The sequence below is a fragment of the Alligator mississippiensis genome, chromosome 5 (assembly GCF_030867095.1).
Source record: "Alligator mississippiensis isolate rAllMis1 chromosome 5, rAllMis1, whole genome shotgun sequence".
Classification (NCBI taxonomy): Eukaryota; Metazoa; Chordata; order Crocodylia; family Alligatoridae; genus Alligator; species Alligator mississippiensis.
The window spans coordinates 136,286,780-136,304,466 of NC_081828.1; the positions used below are offsets into that span (position 1 = coordinate 136,286,780).

A 17,687-nucleotide genomic window follows, 5' to 3' on the forward strand; every position below is an offset into this window, starting at 1 on the left:
TGCTTTTGGTGAGCCATGGGGGCTTTTGCACCCTCTTGTCCTGGGGGAGAGCAGGAGAAAGGACCCCAAACTATTAAGGGGGAACCCCGGCAATGAGAAACGAATGAGGAAAAGAAAATAAACACAAAAATAAAACAAAGAAACCACTTACCTGCAACAGGAACCACGGCACAGCTGGAACAAGGAAGGAAACCCATGCGGATCGTGAGCTGCACCTTTATACAGCTGAAGCCAGCTGGTGACGTCATCGGCAATCACCGGCTGGTGGGAATAAAACAAACCCATCGTCTGCGGGGCTCCACCTCCCCTACACCCCAGCCTTACGCCACACCTCGGTGGGTTGCTGGGTCTTCCTGGCCACACTCCCGATCCCATGGCACTACTAGTTACAGCAGCCTTGTTAGCCCTCTCCCTTCTGGAGCACCAGCTCCTGGAGGATAATTCGGTTAGCCTAGGGTTGCCTGTGATCTGTAATCCAGGCCTTGATGTCGACTCTCTCCAGGGTACGATGCCTGACTCGTGCCCCCAGACACAGGTGGAGCCCAAAGAGCTCTGCTACTGCTACCTTGACCGTATCACCTAGTCCTACCCCTCAACCCCTCCAAACAGGGGAAACACAAAGGAACAAACCAAAACAACACTCTGCTATGTTGTGAGGGCCCTAGCAGTCCCCTCCCTGGTCCCTACACCCGGGTGCTGGGCATCTTACTTTCTAAGACCTGTCAAGGGTCTGACCTCCACCTGGGGCCAGGGTAGCCCATGGCCATCTGCCCGAGTCATCTCCCCCTTTTATCTGACTCTCAACGGGATGTTACCCCGCTCCTCATCTCTCCCGTTAGGGACGTCACTGTTCGGGTGCCTCACAGCCCCTCCATGTACGCCTGGTCACTCCTTATGTCCAGGGACAGCACCCTGCCTCTGGTTGCCTTGCTTTGCAGCCCCTCACACTGCTCCCGCCTGGTGCCTCTTGAGGGGGAAGTCTCCTCTGCCTCCCAGGTGTCCCCAGTGCTCCCACCTATTATGGTGTAGAGCGTCCCGTCCAGCTCTTCGCTCCCTCCACTGCTGCTGCCTTTGCTGGTGGCAGGAGCCTCTTCTGGCTCTTTGTCTGCTTCAACAAGCCGTCCTCCGCCACTGTTGCCATGACCGACATCAGGAGCCTCTTCTGGCTCTTTGTCCTCTCCGATGAGCTGTCCTCCGCCGGAGCAGGGGATTCCTGTCAGTCCTCTCTCCCTGAGAGACTCCCGAGAGGCACCCCATGGTGGTGCCTTCCTCGGGTCTGCTTTCCCTCTCTCTCTGCCTTCACCGGCAGTTTGTTTTATTCCTGCCGGCCGGTGATTGCCAATGATGTCACCGGCCGGCTTCAGCCGTATGAAGGCGCAACTCACAATCTGCGCAGGTTTCCTTCCTTGTTCCAGCTGCGCCGTGGTTCCTGTTGCAGGTAAGTGGTTTCTTTGTTTTATTTTTGTGTTTATTTTCTTTTCCTCATTCGTTTCTCATTCCCGGGGTTTCCCCTTTACAGTTTAGGGTCCTTTCTCCCGCTCTCCCCCAGGACAATGTGAGAAACGGGGGCTTTTCCCTTGCCGGCTGGCAGAATTTCAGCCTGTGTCGGGTTGCTTGAGGTCCCCCCTGCCCCACACACCCACCCCCTACCCCACACACTATGGGGCTGGGACCGGGGCAGAGTAGGGTCTTAATATGGCAGGTTGGGAGTGAGGGGCACTGGGTCAGGACTGGCCATTGATGTTTACAAATGGGTCCTGGCACAAAAAAGGTTGAGAACCAATTCTCTAAAGAAACATGCCCTGACTCCAGAAAAAAGTATTAAATTGAAATAATTCTATTCTGCCCTACTGTTTTTAATAAGTAACAGGTGTTGGTATTCACTACATATAACATAAAGGCCATCAAGGCACAAAATATAGATTTTGACAGCTACATAAAGTATATTTGAGTCTTTAGCAACTGTTAAGGCCTCAGAAAAGGGTTTGGGTTGAAGAAGAAAAAACCTACACTAAAACAGATCAGAAATTAAATAATTGGTAACAGGGACATTTAAACTGCCTTGCTTAGGCTTCATAGTTAAGCCTATTGAGACGGATGGGTGGCATTTCACCTATTTGTTCAAGCTACGCTTGCAGCTTTCTGAAGGCTTACACATTGCTTCAATGGTTTATTCCTGGCTACTTGCTCATATTTTCTTCATAACTATAATAGCTAGAATTGTCATTTTTTAAATACAAGTTTATACTCTGAACCACATTTCTGTGGCAAGAGGAAGAGCTAGTGGCAAACTCAGTAGCTGGGGAATGGAAAGAATCCTAGCAATGACCCTGAGGAAGAAAACATATAGTCCCAACACACATACTGAAACACAAAAGTCAGTGACACAGGCTGCCATTATTCTTATGCAGATGCACCAGTCCCCTCAAAATATTTGCATACTAAGCACTTGGTTCAACTCCCACTGAAACTGGGCTAAAATCTGGTCTGTATTATAAGACCATGGCAGTTTTGCCACTGACTTGAGTGGAGGCAGTATTTCACCCTTGGTTGCCTTGGGTGTCTCCTTTGTCTCCAAACCCCTTTATAACTCAAGCATATTCTCCCTCTGGTGAAGCCTCAATATCAAAATCTCAAAAAGAAGAGCCACAAAATTTGTTATGTCCTGCATATCTATAGAAAAATACTTCAAATGAAGTCATTTTCAAATGCATGTTTGTTTCTCTCTGAAGCAAGTAAATATAAGTGCCTGTTTGGCTCAGTACTGGTAAGTATTGTATAAGCCCAAAATGGGTTCAGTGAAGGCAAGAAGTACCAGTAAATGGTACCCACCCAGATCTCTGGCACAGACTGACAGAATGAAAATAGGGCATATCTTGAGTAGGATCATGGTATAAGGGATGTTACATGGTGCTAGGAGGCAAGCTTTACCAAGTTATTTTCCTTTCTTACTGCAGGCAACCTGATAATCTAATAAGAAAACTGATGTTTTGAAAGCTAAAAAGTCAGCAGAGGAAAAATAGCAGTGAAAGTGTAATGCCAGCAAACAGCTTTTATTGCATGATGTGCAGCAGGGAAAACTTCCAAAGGGAAAAATGCCACCCTAGCTAAAAATAATCTACCCAGGAAGCCTAAACAACAGCTTGGCTGTTGATAACTAAAACAGCAAGAGCTGGAAAAAAAATGAATATATTGATTATCTCAGAAAAAACGGTGACAGGTTTCTTTTTCTGTTTAAAATATATTTTAAATGTACATATTTATAGCATATTGGAAAGTATAAAAGCATCACCTTCTTGACAACGTATAGCAGTGGTTCCCAATCTGTGGTACATGTACCACCAGTGGTACGCAGACAACCCATCAGTGGTACACACTAACACACTCCCCCCGTGGTGTGTAGCCCCAGCAGGCAGTGGCAGTGGCAGCAGCAGCAGCAGGAGGGGACACTCAGTGCACTCTTGTCTGGTGCAGGTGCCTGGCAGAGTGTGGCTCTGGTCAGCGCTGCACATCTCAATGAGGGGCTCAGCCTCTGCCAAGCCGTCTGTATCGCCAGAGCTCCCCACACGCACATACAGCTCTCACACTCTCTGGGCATGGGAGGGAAGTGCTGTGCACTGCAGCTGGCTGCCTTCCCCGCCAGGGCTGCACAATGTGGGCAGGAAGCCCCAGCCACCTTCCCCTGGGGGACGGGGAAGGCGGCTGCCTCCAGTGCACAGGGCTTCCCTCCTGTGCTCAGCAGTGTGAGGAGCACCAGCAGTACAGACAGCCTGGCAGAGGCTGCGCCCCTTGCTGTGATGTGCAGCACTGGTTGGAGCCATACCCGATTAGGCACCTACACACTTTGCACCCTGAGCACCCCTGCCTGCTGCTGTACCATGAGAGGAGTCCAGGGGGTCCCCAACCCCCCCCACCCTCACACCCCATAAACCTCACACATCCACACCCTGCCCCCACATACACAACCCCCAAAATTACCCTATGCTCCCCCACACACATGGCCACACCCCCTCACAACTCCCCACCACCACACCCTATTATACACACGCCCCACACCCCACTTGGTGGTACTTAAGGTTGTATCATTTTAAATTGGTGGTGTGCAATCTGTCAGAGTTTGAGAACCACTGACACATAGTATCTTTTCATTCAAATCATATGGTATAAGCAGTAAGATCTCACCTACCAGAGAAGAAGGATTGTTTAGTGCAGGGGTGTTAAACATACAGTCAGCCCACGGAGCTGTTCTATGTGGCCCACCAGGCTACTGGCAGGCAACTAGAAGTTAAGGGGCATGACTGGAGGACTGGTTTGTTACAGAATCCAGATCCCTCAGGCCCTGTTGGACATGCTGATTGGTGGCAGGAGGGCAAGTGGAGGCTGACAGCCTTGGTCACCCTCTGGCCTAATCCCCCGTTGCCAATGCTCATGCTAGCCCCTGCTGCCTAGTAGGGCTATGTGAAGCTTCGGGTGCTGATTTGATTCGAAGGAGATTTGGCCCAATTTGGTGGCCGAATCTCCAAATCTGAATCAAATCAGGGAACCAGTTAAAAGGTCTGAATCAATTTGAAGCTCTCCAAATTGATTCAGAAAAGATTCAGAGAGCTTTGGTGATTTGGGCAGTTCCTGCCTGCTGTAGCAGGGAGCTGGACTCAGGCTCAGTGCTGGTAAGTAGCAGGCAGGGGAGGGGAGGGGAGGCTGGAGGGGGGGACCATGTGGGGTCCTGCCAGCCCTCATCCCCTGCATGCCCCCCTGAGCACCCCCTGACCCCCGTCTGCTCCCCCAGCCCCTGCCCCATAGCTGCCCCACCCAGCCCCAGCTCATAGACTCATAGAAGTTAGGGCTGGAAGGGAACTTGGAAGATCATCAAGTCCAGCCCCCTGCTCCAGGTGCAGGAAGTCAGCAGGGATCATAGGATCCCAGCAAGATAAACATCCAACTGTCTCTTGAAGGTGTTCAAAGTAGGTGCTTGAACCACCTCTGGTGGCAATCTATTCCAAACCTTGGGGGCTCGGACAGTAAAGAAGTTCTTCCTTATGTCCAGCCTGAAATGGTCATGGAGGAGTTTGTGACAGTTTGACCTTATCATCCCTTGAGGCGCTCTGGTGAACAGATGTTCCCCCAGATCCTGGTAAGCACTCCTGATAAACTTATAGGTGGCCAACAGATCTCCCCTGAGCCTGCACTTTTCCAGGCTCAAGAGTCCCGTGGCTCTCAGCCTGTCATCATAGGGTCTGTTTTCCTGACCTCTGATCATGCACATGGCTCTCCCTCTGGACTCTCTCAAGCTTCTCCACATCCTTTCTGAATCCTCACGGTGCTTTAAAAAAAAGCACCTACTCACCAGTTGCTGCCACGCAGGGGGGGCTCTGTCATGAGCCCCCTGACCCCCCCCCCGCTCTCCCTGCCCCTCCATGGCTGCCCTGCCTGCCCCAGCTCCGGCCCTTTAAGGGGAAAAAAAACCCCACACTCACCAGCTCCTGCAGTGGCCTTGGGGTTTCTGGGGGCTTGTGCTGAGTGCCCCAATGCAGTGCAGGGCAATGGGGGGCAGCGGGAATCATCCTGCCCCCTCCCCCCGGGCAGGAACTGGTGATTCTGGGGTTCTTTTGTGTTTTTTTTTTCTTAAAGGGCCAGAGCTGGGGCAAGTGGGGCAGCCATGGGGGGAGAGGTTGGGACAGTTGGTGGGGGGTCAGGAGACTCATGGCAAAGCCCCCTCCCACATGGTATGGGGCAGTGGGGATCATCCCCCACTGCCAAGCAGCAGCTGGTGAGTGAGTGCTGTTCTTTTTTCCCAAAGTGCCGGGAGCTGGGGCAGGCAGAGCAGTCATTGACAGGGCTGGGACAGTGGGCGGGGAATGGGGCCTGTGTGATTCAGAGATTTAGCTGATTTGGCAGAAGCTGAATCTCCACATCAGATTTGGCCGAATCAATTTGGGACAGTGATTCGAATTACTGAATCGAATCACCATCCCCCGAATCGGCCAAATACGAATCCAAAGTGAATACTAGCCGCTTCACACAGGCCTACTGCCTACCTAGTGCTGGAGCCAAAGCCAGCTCTGCCACCATGGTATGGATCACAAGTGACAGATGCTCCAGCTCTGGCACAGGACACACAGCAAAGGCTGCAGCTATTGCTGTATGCCCCAAGTCAGAGCCAAAACTGCTGCCACTACCTCCACTTGCTCTGGGTCTGTGCTGGAGCTGCCGGTACAATCACTTCCTCATGCCTTGGGTTGGCTCCAGTCCACAAGGAGCTCTGAGGTCTGGATCCGGCCTCAGGTGCAAGGTGAGTTTGACACCCCTGGTTTAGTGATTAACACACAGGACTTGAGTCAGGGAACTTGGGTTCTAGTCTCTCTACACCCTAACATGGCAAGTAACTTTGAGCGTGATCCCACTTCTGTTGAAACCAATGGAAGTTTTGCTCTGTGCCTCAGGGGTAAATAGTAATAAAAAAACCTCACCTGCTTCACATGTTCTCAGGTTAAATTGTATTATGTTTATATAGCACTCTGAGATCTTTGTGTTGAAGGTGCTAGAGGTTTTTCAGGGCACAGATATTAGACAAGTGGGGGACATTACCACTTTTTTCAGACTTCATAGGTATGGTGACAGTATTACCCTCTCATGAATTTTGCTCTAAGAGGAAGTTAAAAAAGGTAAAAATGGTGAAAAGGTGCATTACATAAACAAGAAAAATCAGCTATTGAACACGTTGCACTGGAATGAATACATGACCAAAATCACTCTGGGGCCTTGACTGTCACTTATAAGCCACTCAAAGTTATGCTCTTGCAGTTTATGAAACCATTAGAGGCTCTCTAGTGGATACAAACTGTATACTTATTCTAAGGCCATCTATGTTATACCTGAAACAGCTTACTGTATACACATGCATCATTCATAACTTTCCTGTAATGATACTATACTGAAGGTCTAGAGTTCTTCCATGTACAGAGAAGGAAGCTATCACTGACTGGAAAGAAGCATAAATGTGTATCTAAAGCAAAGACACATTTGTATTTTTCTCTTACTTTGGCACATGGGGCACCATATCCCAAGCCAGATTCATTTTACTAATCTCAGTCAGCAACCCAGGAATTGCCACACTAGGTTCAACAGCCCAGCACTGGTTCAGTATTCAATATTCAACACTACTGCTGAAAACAGACATGTATCAACCCAACTAGCAGTTATAACCATGAGTGCTGCTAACTTCTCTAAGAAATTAATATATTTCCTAGTGCACAAGGAAGTCCCAATCTGAAACATTTTGTTGTCATAACCTCAAACGTTTTTCAGAGATACCAGATTCTGCAGCGGCATGGGTAATATAAAAAAAATGTGTAACATACACATTGGAGGAACGCAAAAGGAAATGCTTTAGGGCTGTTGGTTATAACAGTATTGGTCTAAGGATGTAGGCAGACAAGGTTCTTTGGGTAAATGTGATATCTTTTATTAAACCAAATGAAGAGTTGGAAACTTGTTCTTTGCAAGCTTTCAGGTACAAACACCCTTCTTCAGGCACAGGGATGCTCCCTGTTCCTGAAGAATGCTCCCTGTGTCTGAAGAAGAACATTTGTACCCGAAAGCTTGTCTAATAAAAGAAATCACATTTACCAAAACAAACTTTTCTGCCAAAGGAAATGCTTAGCACTTATCATATTGTTCCCCACATTCAAAGGCTGTTGGAAGAGAGTACCAGGAAAATAAATATGGTCTTAACCAGGGACATTCCTGTAGACCTAAAATTTTTTCTACTACATGTTTTGAATCTCCTTGAGAGTCTCTCAAATCCTGATAAAAATCTCAGCAGGAACTATTTCTATAGAAGCTAAAAAATCTGTTCTGAAACATGGGAAATCAGCAAATAAACTGAAGGTTACAGAATCATGATATGTTACTTTCTTATGACTTGAGAATGCATTATATTCAAGGGAAAAGACAGGTGCTTCTAAGGCGATCTGGGTTAAGAATTTAATACAGTTATTAATAACTTTATGCTATTAAGATTAACAATAACACATATGTCAAGTATAGGCAGTTATTAAACTACTAGCCAATTGCCCGTCCAGAATGACAGGGAGGGGGCCCCCACAGGGGCAGAGCCCCACTCCCCCCAATCTGGGCCCACTCCCCCTTCCCTCCTGCTACTTGGAGTCCAGGCCCACTCCCCCACTCCCCACCGCAGTGGCAGGGAGAAGGGAGGAATGGGCCCGGGCCCAATGCAGGGCAGGTCCAGGCCTGAGGGTGGGGAGAAGCCAGGCTACCACAGCGGGGGGGGGGGGGGGGGGGAAGCAGTGGACCCGGGCCAGCCCAGCAGCAGCAGAGGGATGGGAGGAGTGGGCTTGGGGCCAATGTGAGGGAGCGGGGGTGGGGTGGGCCTGGACCCAAAGCAGGGAAGAGGCTCGCTCTTCCCTTCCCCCCGCAGCAGCTGTGTTGGGCTTGATTGGGCTGGGCCTACTGTACCCCCCCCCACCCCCACTACTGTGGCAGGCCAGCTTCTCCCCTGGCTTGGGCTTGTTACCTCCCTCCCCTACCTGCGTTGTGCCCATACAGGGACAGAAGGAGCAGGCTCGGGTCAGACAGGGAGGGGAGGGGAGGGGAGGGGAGGAAGGGAGGAGTGGGCCTGGGCCCAAGTGGGGGAAGAGGCCTGTTCCTTCCCTCCCCCAGCTGCTGCCATGGCTGCATTGGGCCAGGCCCCCACTGTTTCCACACCCCACCCCCTGCCCACACAATGGGCTGGCTTTTCCCCTTCTCAGGCCTGCTCCCCCCTCCCCCATGTTGGTTCCAGGCCCACTCCCGCGCCCACCCCGCCCACATTACCTGCAGGGAGCAGGCCTGTTGGCCTTGCCCCTCCCTTCTGTCCACTTTACTGCCGCCACCTCCCTGCTGGCCTCCCACCCTCCCCCTGCTCCGTCCTTTGTGTCCCCACCATCATGGTGGTGGGCTGCTTTCTGTCAGAATGCTTCTTTGTGCTCTGATTGGCTGTTTGTCAGCCAATCAGAGTGCAAATAAAGCGTTACAGAGAGACAGACAGACTTAGGCTTTTATAATATTAGAATTCCATCTCATCATTTTCTTGGCCACTGAAATATATCTTGTTAGCCCTGTTAATCAGCCAGGCTATTTACCCCTGCATCCAGTTCAGACCCGGAAACTCTCCAAAATCCAACAAATTCAGTTTGAAGGATTTGCTCTTGTTCCACTTCTAATTTTAACAAACAGAAATTTAACAGAAGCAGAAAAAGCAACTAAGTGAAGCTCTATTGCACTGTAATTCCTTCAGAGGCACCTCTGATAGTCAGAGAACATGAATCCCAACTGGAGTAGAGAAAATATGCTACTGTGATTGTGCCCATAAATCATTTTAGCACAAAGGCATCTTAAGTTTTGAATGTCCATTAAAAAAAGAATGTGATTTAGAGTACACTATACAGATTGCCACTCTCAAAACTCTTGTCTGTGCAAAGCTTTATCTACAGTCATCAAAATTTAAAGAGAGAAAAGGAAAAAAAGAAGACTCTACTTTTCAAGTGGGTTTGAAAGTATTCTGTATTCCATTCATGTCGGGACAAGTACCCTCCAAGTAACAAGTAACATCCAGTATGCTGAGCAGTTGAAAACTCAAGGAGACAAGGGAATCCCAGGCTATGGAAAAGAAACAGAGCTGCTATACAGCCAGACTTGCTTCCTTTCTTGAATGGGACGGAAATGGGAAGAAGAAACCAAAAATGTTCCTTTAATAAGAACGTTTCTGCATGGTCCTGCCATACCAGGAGAGGTGACAAAGGCACTGAACAAGGACCCAAAATAAGTGAGTTCTCTTCTAGCCTTTTTCATTGCCTTCTGTGGGACAACAGGTTTTCCTCGCTTTATGCAGGTTCTGCATGTGCGAATTCGCTCTTATGTGATGACCCTTTTTATACTAAAAAATTGTTATAGGTGAAGTAAATTCACCCTTATGCACTCGGAGTGGTGGAAGTCCACAGTCAGCTGCATTATGCCATTCATTGTGGGAGTGACGCACAACAAAATATAGTCTCCTGTGTGGATCTGTGCTCCTCGCTTGTTGTCTGCGACACGTGTTTCTGTAGTTGCCATCCTCATTATGGTAACATTCACCACCACCAGTGCTTGTGGGTACTGTCTGCTGTTGGTGAGTACCAAAATTGTCTTGTAAAAGTAGTAGAAATGGGTCTGGGGGTCAGTACAGTCAAGGTCTTGGAAAGTATCCCTATTTGTTACTTTGTAAAATGGGTTCCCTTTATGCAAATTCGAGTTATGCACTGGTTTCCAGGAACGCATGTACAGCATAAAACAAGGGAAACCTGTATTCTAAGCCACCTCATCCTTTGCCCCTTCTTTTTTGGTTTGGCTTGTCTATTTAGATTGTAAATGGGAGCAGCAGCAATCTTATAGCACCTACCATGATGTGGCACCAGTCTCAGCTGAGGCCTCAAGGGACTACCATAATAACAACGACCCAGATCCCTGACATAGCAGTGGACAAGGAGTCCTCACAGCCACTGGGTAGCAGTCCAAATACAAATACAACACAAAGTATGGGGATGAAGGAGGAAATTGGTACAAAAATATACAACATAGATTCTACAGAGGAGCCTGAAAACAGGAAACTTTAAAAAAGGCTGAATCTGAGGGAAAAGTATATACTTAGTTACAAAAATAGATGAAGGAATTGCAACAATGTCCTTTGCCACATCTTTTCTCTTCTAAAGAACATGGCATTGAGGCCAAGAAACAAGAAGCACCAAAATATGGAAGCAAAGAAACGGTATGCCTCTATGCCAAAGATTACAACATACTTAGAGAAGTGGTGGGTACAAACCTAGATTCCGAATTAAGGTATCCAAATCAGCAAGATGCTAAACAAAAGAATGGGAGCAAGTAATATGAAGATAAGATTGGAAGTAGCTGCACATTGTAGGTAGTCTTCCTTTGCTTTTAAAACAGACAACTCTCCCATTCCCAGCATATTCAGGCCTTTTTTCACCTCTTAAGATGATTGAAATGCTTTTTTGCTGTTATAACTAGCCAAAAGCTGAAGTGGTTTGTTTTCAGGGACCTTGCAAATTTCATCAATAAAGTAGATGTGAGGCGACAATTTGAGGAGTTCCCGTCATGACAGAACCAGCCGGGGCAGATCCAAGGGAGGGGTGTACCCCCCTTTGATTCCTGATGTGACTCTGTTGTTACTGTACCAGTATGACAACTTCTCTGTGGCAGTGGCATACTGGGAGCCTCCAATGCACGGGGACCACTGCATCCATTTGCAACCCCATCCATGGCAGTTCGCTGAGCGGGGACAGAGGGGTGAAGGGTCCCCTGACAGCCAATCACTAAGCCTGGAAACACCAGCGGCAAAACTGAAAGTGCCACCAGGGGACCAAGTACCCCTGGAGGGCCTGGCTGGTGCTCCCCGCCAGTTGGCACCTGGGGGCATGGCCCCCCCTGCCCCTCCCATCGGTACGCCACTGCTCTGTGGTGCTTATTTGCATGCTGTCATTGGTATGCAAGGGTGAGGAAATAAAGAACTCTTTTGTGCTTGTTTTGACTGCAGTAACAGCTGTTAACATCTTGACTGTAAGGCTGCTTGCAGACATTACATTAAAAAAAAAAATGGTGCTTTACTCTAAACTGGGTACGCTCCTGCACTGAGTCTAGCACATTCCCAGGCAGCACCTTAGTTGGACCCAGTTCGCCTGACGTCTGTATAGATCAGGCGCTATAGTGGGGCTTTTTTGGCCCTTTTATCTAATAGTTGATTGAATCGGATTGATTCAATCAGCTATTAGATAAAAGGGCCAAAAAGGCCCACTGAAGTGCCTGATCTATACAGACGCTGCAGAGCTGGGTCAAAGTAATGTACTGGTTCTTTCAATAAAGTGTGAGGTTTTTTTGTTTTGTTTTTTAATATCCTCAACATTGGTGATGTGTAGGAGGTACATGCAGGTAAGATTGGCCATAGACTCTGTGGAACTGCCAGCTGTGAAACTGGAAGTGCACTTAGAGGTTTTGTCGCTTAGTGCACTTAGCACACTTCCGGTTTCACCGCTGGCTCGGCAACCAGCTACTGGGGGACCCACCCCCCATCAGCAATCTGGTGCCCCCCCCACCAGACCTGAGAGGCACCAGTTTCCCGTAATCTGCAAGCAGCCTAAAGGGCCATGGAAGTCAGGTTTGTGTTGACTGGCCCTGCCTTCCAAAACTGTAAAGTTGATAGATAAGAGGACTGATATTGTAAGTGAAAGTTGAGTAAATGGACATGAGGGGTCACTGCTTACCATGACTTATGTGGAAGTCTAAGGTGAAGGGACCCCCTGTTTAGGAATCACAAGAAGAAAAGGGAGAGGCTCCAGATTGGAGTTCTTTTCGGGGAATAGTATTGTATCTCACCATCTAACCATAAAGACATAAGGGCTGCTGATGCACAGATCCTTTTAGTGGGTTCAGTATGAGTCTGTTACCCACTTGGTTCTAAAGAACTGCAATCCTTAGAATACTAGCAGGCAGAAGCCTGTACCTGCTAGATCCTGAAAGAGCTGAGACTACATCTAAAAAATCTGGGTTGCCTCTGCAACCAGAAGAGGAGCAACTCCCCACTTGCAGTGAGGAACTGTAATGGAGGTGGTGAGAAGCAACAACGAGCAGCACCCCACAGCAACAGCAAGGCACAACATTGCAAGTGAGCTGTGCCCTCCCAGCAGTGGTGGGGAGTGGCAACAGCAGTGGTAGAGCAGCACTGCAGTGGTGGTGGTTAGGGAGAGACATTCAAAAAGCCCAAGTCTGAATTGATTCAATCTTTGCAAGTTAGTTTAACCTGGCTACGCTGAATCAGTTTGTAACTGTACAGCTATCCCAGAAATGCAGGCACATGGCTGCAGCGCCTCAGGCTAGAAGCCAGGGGGCACTAAAGCAGCCCTCCCTTCCCTTCCATAGTGCTGAGTTGAGGCGGGGCCTGACCAGGCCCTGGCAGGATGCTCTGATTAGGAAGAGGTCCCCCCTTTGACCAGTCCAGTAGGGAATTGATAACACAGTGTTTATCACCCCATTAAGAAAACAACAGAGGGACATTACCAGCTATCTGTTGATTCTGCCTTTGATCCATCTGCCACAGCATGGACCTTAGCCAGCATGTGGTGTCTGTGTAAGGCAGAGGGGACCAGGGAATCCCTGCTTAGCAGGGAGTGGTGAGGGAAGAGGAGGGGTCAGGGGGAGGCCAGACAGATGCCTGCAGTCTCTGCCAAGCTCCAACCAGGGGGCAGAGAGGACCCAGCTCTGCTGTGGAGTAGAGAGCCCCACCCAGCATTCTGGGATGCTGGGGGAGTCTGGTTTAACTTAAACCAGTGGTCTGGGACAGACATTGCGTGAATGAGTTTGACCCAAATCAGTTAAGTCTGATACTACATTCAACCAGGTTTATCTCAAACTGACTTTAGCCATTTTCAAACTGGTTTATGTGCACTGAACATCTGTTCTGTTACAGGTTTAAACCAGTTTCTGATCACTTAAACCAGTTTGTGTGTAATGACTACCCCTAGCCAGTGAGGCAAGGGAAGCCTTGGGCTAAGAGCTACACTAGCCCTACTGTCTACACTGTTTACCCTGTGTAGTGCCAAGCGAGAACTCTGAACCTATTGATTGTGCTGAACTGTTCACAGTGGGTTGAGGTGAGCTAATGATTATTAAGGGGTTCTTAAATGTTTGTCATCCCATTTCCCTTTCCCTTACTAATAAACTCTATTATAGTTTGATATTGCTTGCAAGTACAGAAGTTTGTTCACATTGGAGCACCCAGGCAGAAATTATTTTCCCAGGTTTCTGGGTGCAGGCTCAAGCCAAGATGATCAATTTGTGTAAAACCCCTAAGGTGAACTCAGGCCTTATTGCTGCCATCTAGTGCTTGGCAGAAGGGTTACACTGGTCCATCCAAAGTTTAAAGCCAACTGTCTAGCAGCAGCAGCCAGCAGGGTTTCTATTGAAGCAGCAGTGAGGGAGTTGATTGACTTCATGGCTCATTATAACCTGCTTGATTCCTTCTAAACACTTTATTCCACAGGTGTTAATGATCCTCTTTCCTTTTAAATGGTCTTTAATGGCTCCAGCACTGCAGCTATCCTTACTTCTGCAGTGCTGCTGTCTGTTTGCTGCTCATATGCATTTAGCTCCTATTTTGCAACTCTGCAGACTGGTTTTTAACTCTAGCTAAAAATATTTATTCAGATGTGGAAATATTAACTCAGGTGAACATTAGTACAGGTGTGGAAATCACTTTCAATGAAGCCTTGGGGCATTATCCAGATGCTCAAGAAGGCTTGATTTTGTTTTATGATTCTGAAAAACAACATACAACTATAACAATGCCAGGACAAATGAAACAAAGTATTTGGATTATTTTTGCCTCGTCTGTTATGTTTTTATACATAATATATGATATAGCAAATTAATGCACATTCCAATAAAGGTTTTTTGGGGCGTGGGGTTTGCACTTCAATCTTAAATTGAATATTATAGCTCTGGGCTCATTCTTGTTACTGAACCTTCTAGTTTTTCCTTTTTAACTGGAGAAAAATGTGTGTTGTGCTATATATGATGATGCACTACAGCATCTACACTCCCCTTTTCAAAATACTAGATCTGCCCATGGAACCAGCTAAGGAAGAACACTAGAACTGTAACATTATAGCACTGGAAGTGGATTATTGTTAATTGAAATTCTGCCTGTGTTAAAAGCCAAATTCTCATCTTCCTTGTACTAACAAAAGAGGGAAATTTGTCTCTTTATGAATCCTTAGCATTATTATTACATGAGCGTTTTATGATCTGCTTTTTGGAGACGAGGGGAGCACATACACAAGACGCTAACTGCACAGTAGTGTGCTGGGCAAAAACCATGCCAATATGCTACTGTGCAGTAGTATTAGGCTACTGCATGGTAAGCATCACTAAAAACCCATGCACTGACACTACTGTGCAGTAGCATGAGTTACTGTGCAATGACTAAGTACTTAGTTAACCAAGTGCTAAACTTAATGAGCTGTAACTACGGCGCATTAATGAACATGTAGATGCACCCAAGTACAACCAAAGCTATCACTGACTATAACAAGAATAGTGGGTAATCAGAATCCTTGGATGTCAGTCAATTCATTATTAGGCTCTCTCATTTTAATTTTCAGTGGATTTCCAGTGTTGGAAAGTTTTTTGTATTAATTCACTGGTTTCAGATGAATGTCTAAGCACATTTTCAAATTATTAAAAGTTATAAGGATGCAAACAGATGCCAACCAAAAATAAATTAATAGTATTAAAAAACTAAACAACTTGTTAAAAATAACAGTTTTGACTCTTTACATAGTCTTAAGTGATAGCTGCTTAGGTCAGTACAAAAATTGGCATTCAGGCTTGGGAGCTTTTTACACTCCTTTTGCACAACACAAAGAGCTATACAAGTTACAGAGAATTAGGCACAAAAATAACCTTTCAATGTTTCCTTCCAAACTGAACTCTATCACAAGGCCTTTCTCTCCTCCTCAAAGCCTATCCTACAAAGGGTAGATCCTCCAAAGTCTAGCCTCATTTGTTGCTCAGTCCCATGCCCATAACCAAAAGGAGATGGAATCTGGCCAAGAGTTTCTGAAACTGCAAGAGACCCGAGAACCAACAGAACCCAATCAGTCACCTGTGTTGATTTTTGCTTACAGCCAAACCTCCTGTGCAAAGTAATTTGGTATGACATTTCATCAGGCTGCTCTCAATAAGAGCATCTAATACAGCAAAACTATGTATGTCGGGTGTTGCCAGTGCCTGGGACAAACTTACAGTAACTCTGGTAGTCCCCAGAAGCAGATTCGTGGTATAGATGAGCATCACTTAACAAGAAATCTTTAAAAGACTTTTATAGTTACCATTTTCAAACTGTGAGATCTGGTTTTCTAGAGTTTTATTTATTTTTCATTATAATCTTTGCCTTTCAAATAACTACTGTAAATAAAGTACTACCTGCAATGAAACCAACAGCAGCTCTCTTTTACCTTAATTTTACCGTCCCTGTATCAATACTCAATGGTTCCTACTTGTTTTATACCCCATGATGGCACCATTTAAGACGATAACTTCTGTCATCAGTTCTGCTACCTAAGGATAGAAAAGCAACAAAGAGCAATTGTTGATGGAAGTGTATGAATGGGCACATTTATAGATACAGAAACTCAGGTCTGTGAATTCAAATACATTCACAGATGGCCAAGATATACCCTGCCTTTGCATGTCTAGATCACTAGTTCTCAATCTTTCTAAACTCAAGGCACACCTTGTTAGACTCAAGGCACCACTTAGGAATGCCAGGTCTTAGTTCTCACTTGTTTTTTGACCACAGAATATAACAGAACAATTCTTCTGTTGCAAAGAACTTAGGCCACAACAGGTCAGAATGTTTTTAACAATACAGGTTCCTATTTGAAAACTCAGAGTTTACCTTGTGAATCATGTTTGTATACCTACCAGTGTTAACACTATGTGGCACTCTGTGGCATCCTTGAAAAAATCTCAAGGCACCCCATGGTGCCACAGCACACTGGTTGAAAAATCACGGTCTAGATCAACCTAAATCAATACAGTTAAACTGAATAAACAACCACAGAAGAGGGTAATGTATGTGCACTTAAACCAATGTGTTTGTGCGTCAGGAAGGTGAAAGGCATAGAAAGAGAAAACGAAGGGGTGGGGAAGTGAATAAGAAGCTGTGTATTCTACGTACAGCATAAATAATGTTGCCCAGTAACATTTTCACTGGAAAAACTCAGCTTGAAAATAAGTCACCCTCTCAGAAGAAAAGCAGTAGGTATGCCCATTTACCCTAATTTCTCAGGCATCCAAAGCAGAGATCAGGACATAACCAAGAGCTGGAAAATAATGAGGCAGTTCACTTAACCCTGAAAACCAGCTATGCAAGATCTGGTTAGTTAAATATATAGCTAAACTCATCCTGGGAGGGTAGCAGTCTATACAATGCTGGTAGAGAAACAATTTTTACACCTTTTGGTTTGCTGGGAAGGAGATTCAGAATCTTATAGATTGAGAAATGAGATTTGGGCTAGACGTTCAGCGTGTAGAAATTAGTCTAGCTCCACTGACTTCAGTACAGCTATGCGTATGTCTTCACAGCCTGATCCAGTACCCTGCAGAGTTAACCAAGCAAAGTCAGAACTCAAGTACTGGAAGCAGGACAGCCATGTTAGTGTGCTACTCTGACTGGAGTAATTAATCCTGCTGAGAATGCAGCAATATAGCATCTGATACCTAAGCTATCTTGAGTCTCTCTGCATGGCCCCAGATTGTGCCATGTAAGCATAACCTACATCCACACAGCAAAGTGAAGGTGCAGTTGCAGCACATGTAGCTATAGCAGCATGAGAAACAATACAAAGACACAGTAGCAAAAACCTTCGTACAGGCTAATGATCTGAGTATGCAACTAGCATCCCAGACACGTTTATCCTGGCAGTACTGAAACCCTGGCCACCATATTACTGCTATTCACCCTAGCTAGTTTAAAGTCATCATGAGTAGACCTACTCACACTACAGAGAATTCTTTACTTGCCAATAGAAATACCCATATACCAGCTGAGGATGTGGCCTCTCAGTTGTTATACTTCA

General features: G+C 46.6%; 1 long non-coding RNA gene across 1 annotated transcript in view; it reads left to right on the forward strand.

The window, feature by feature from the left end:
- Positions 1-9,537: 9,537 nt before the first annotated feature.
- LOC132250884 (uncharacterized) overlaps positions 9,538-17,687 on the forward strand; it is a 100,480-nt gene continuing 92,330 nt past the window's right edge. The window contains exon 1 of the long non-coding RNA XR_009462560.1: positions 9,538-9,823. This is a non-coding gene — a long non-coding RNA (uncharacterized LOC132250884). The remainder of the gene's footprint in view (positions 9,824-17,687) is intronic.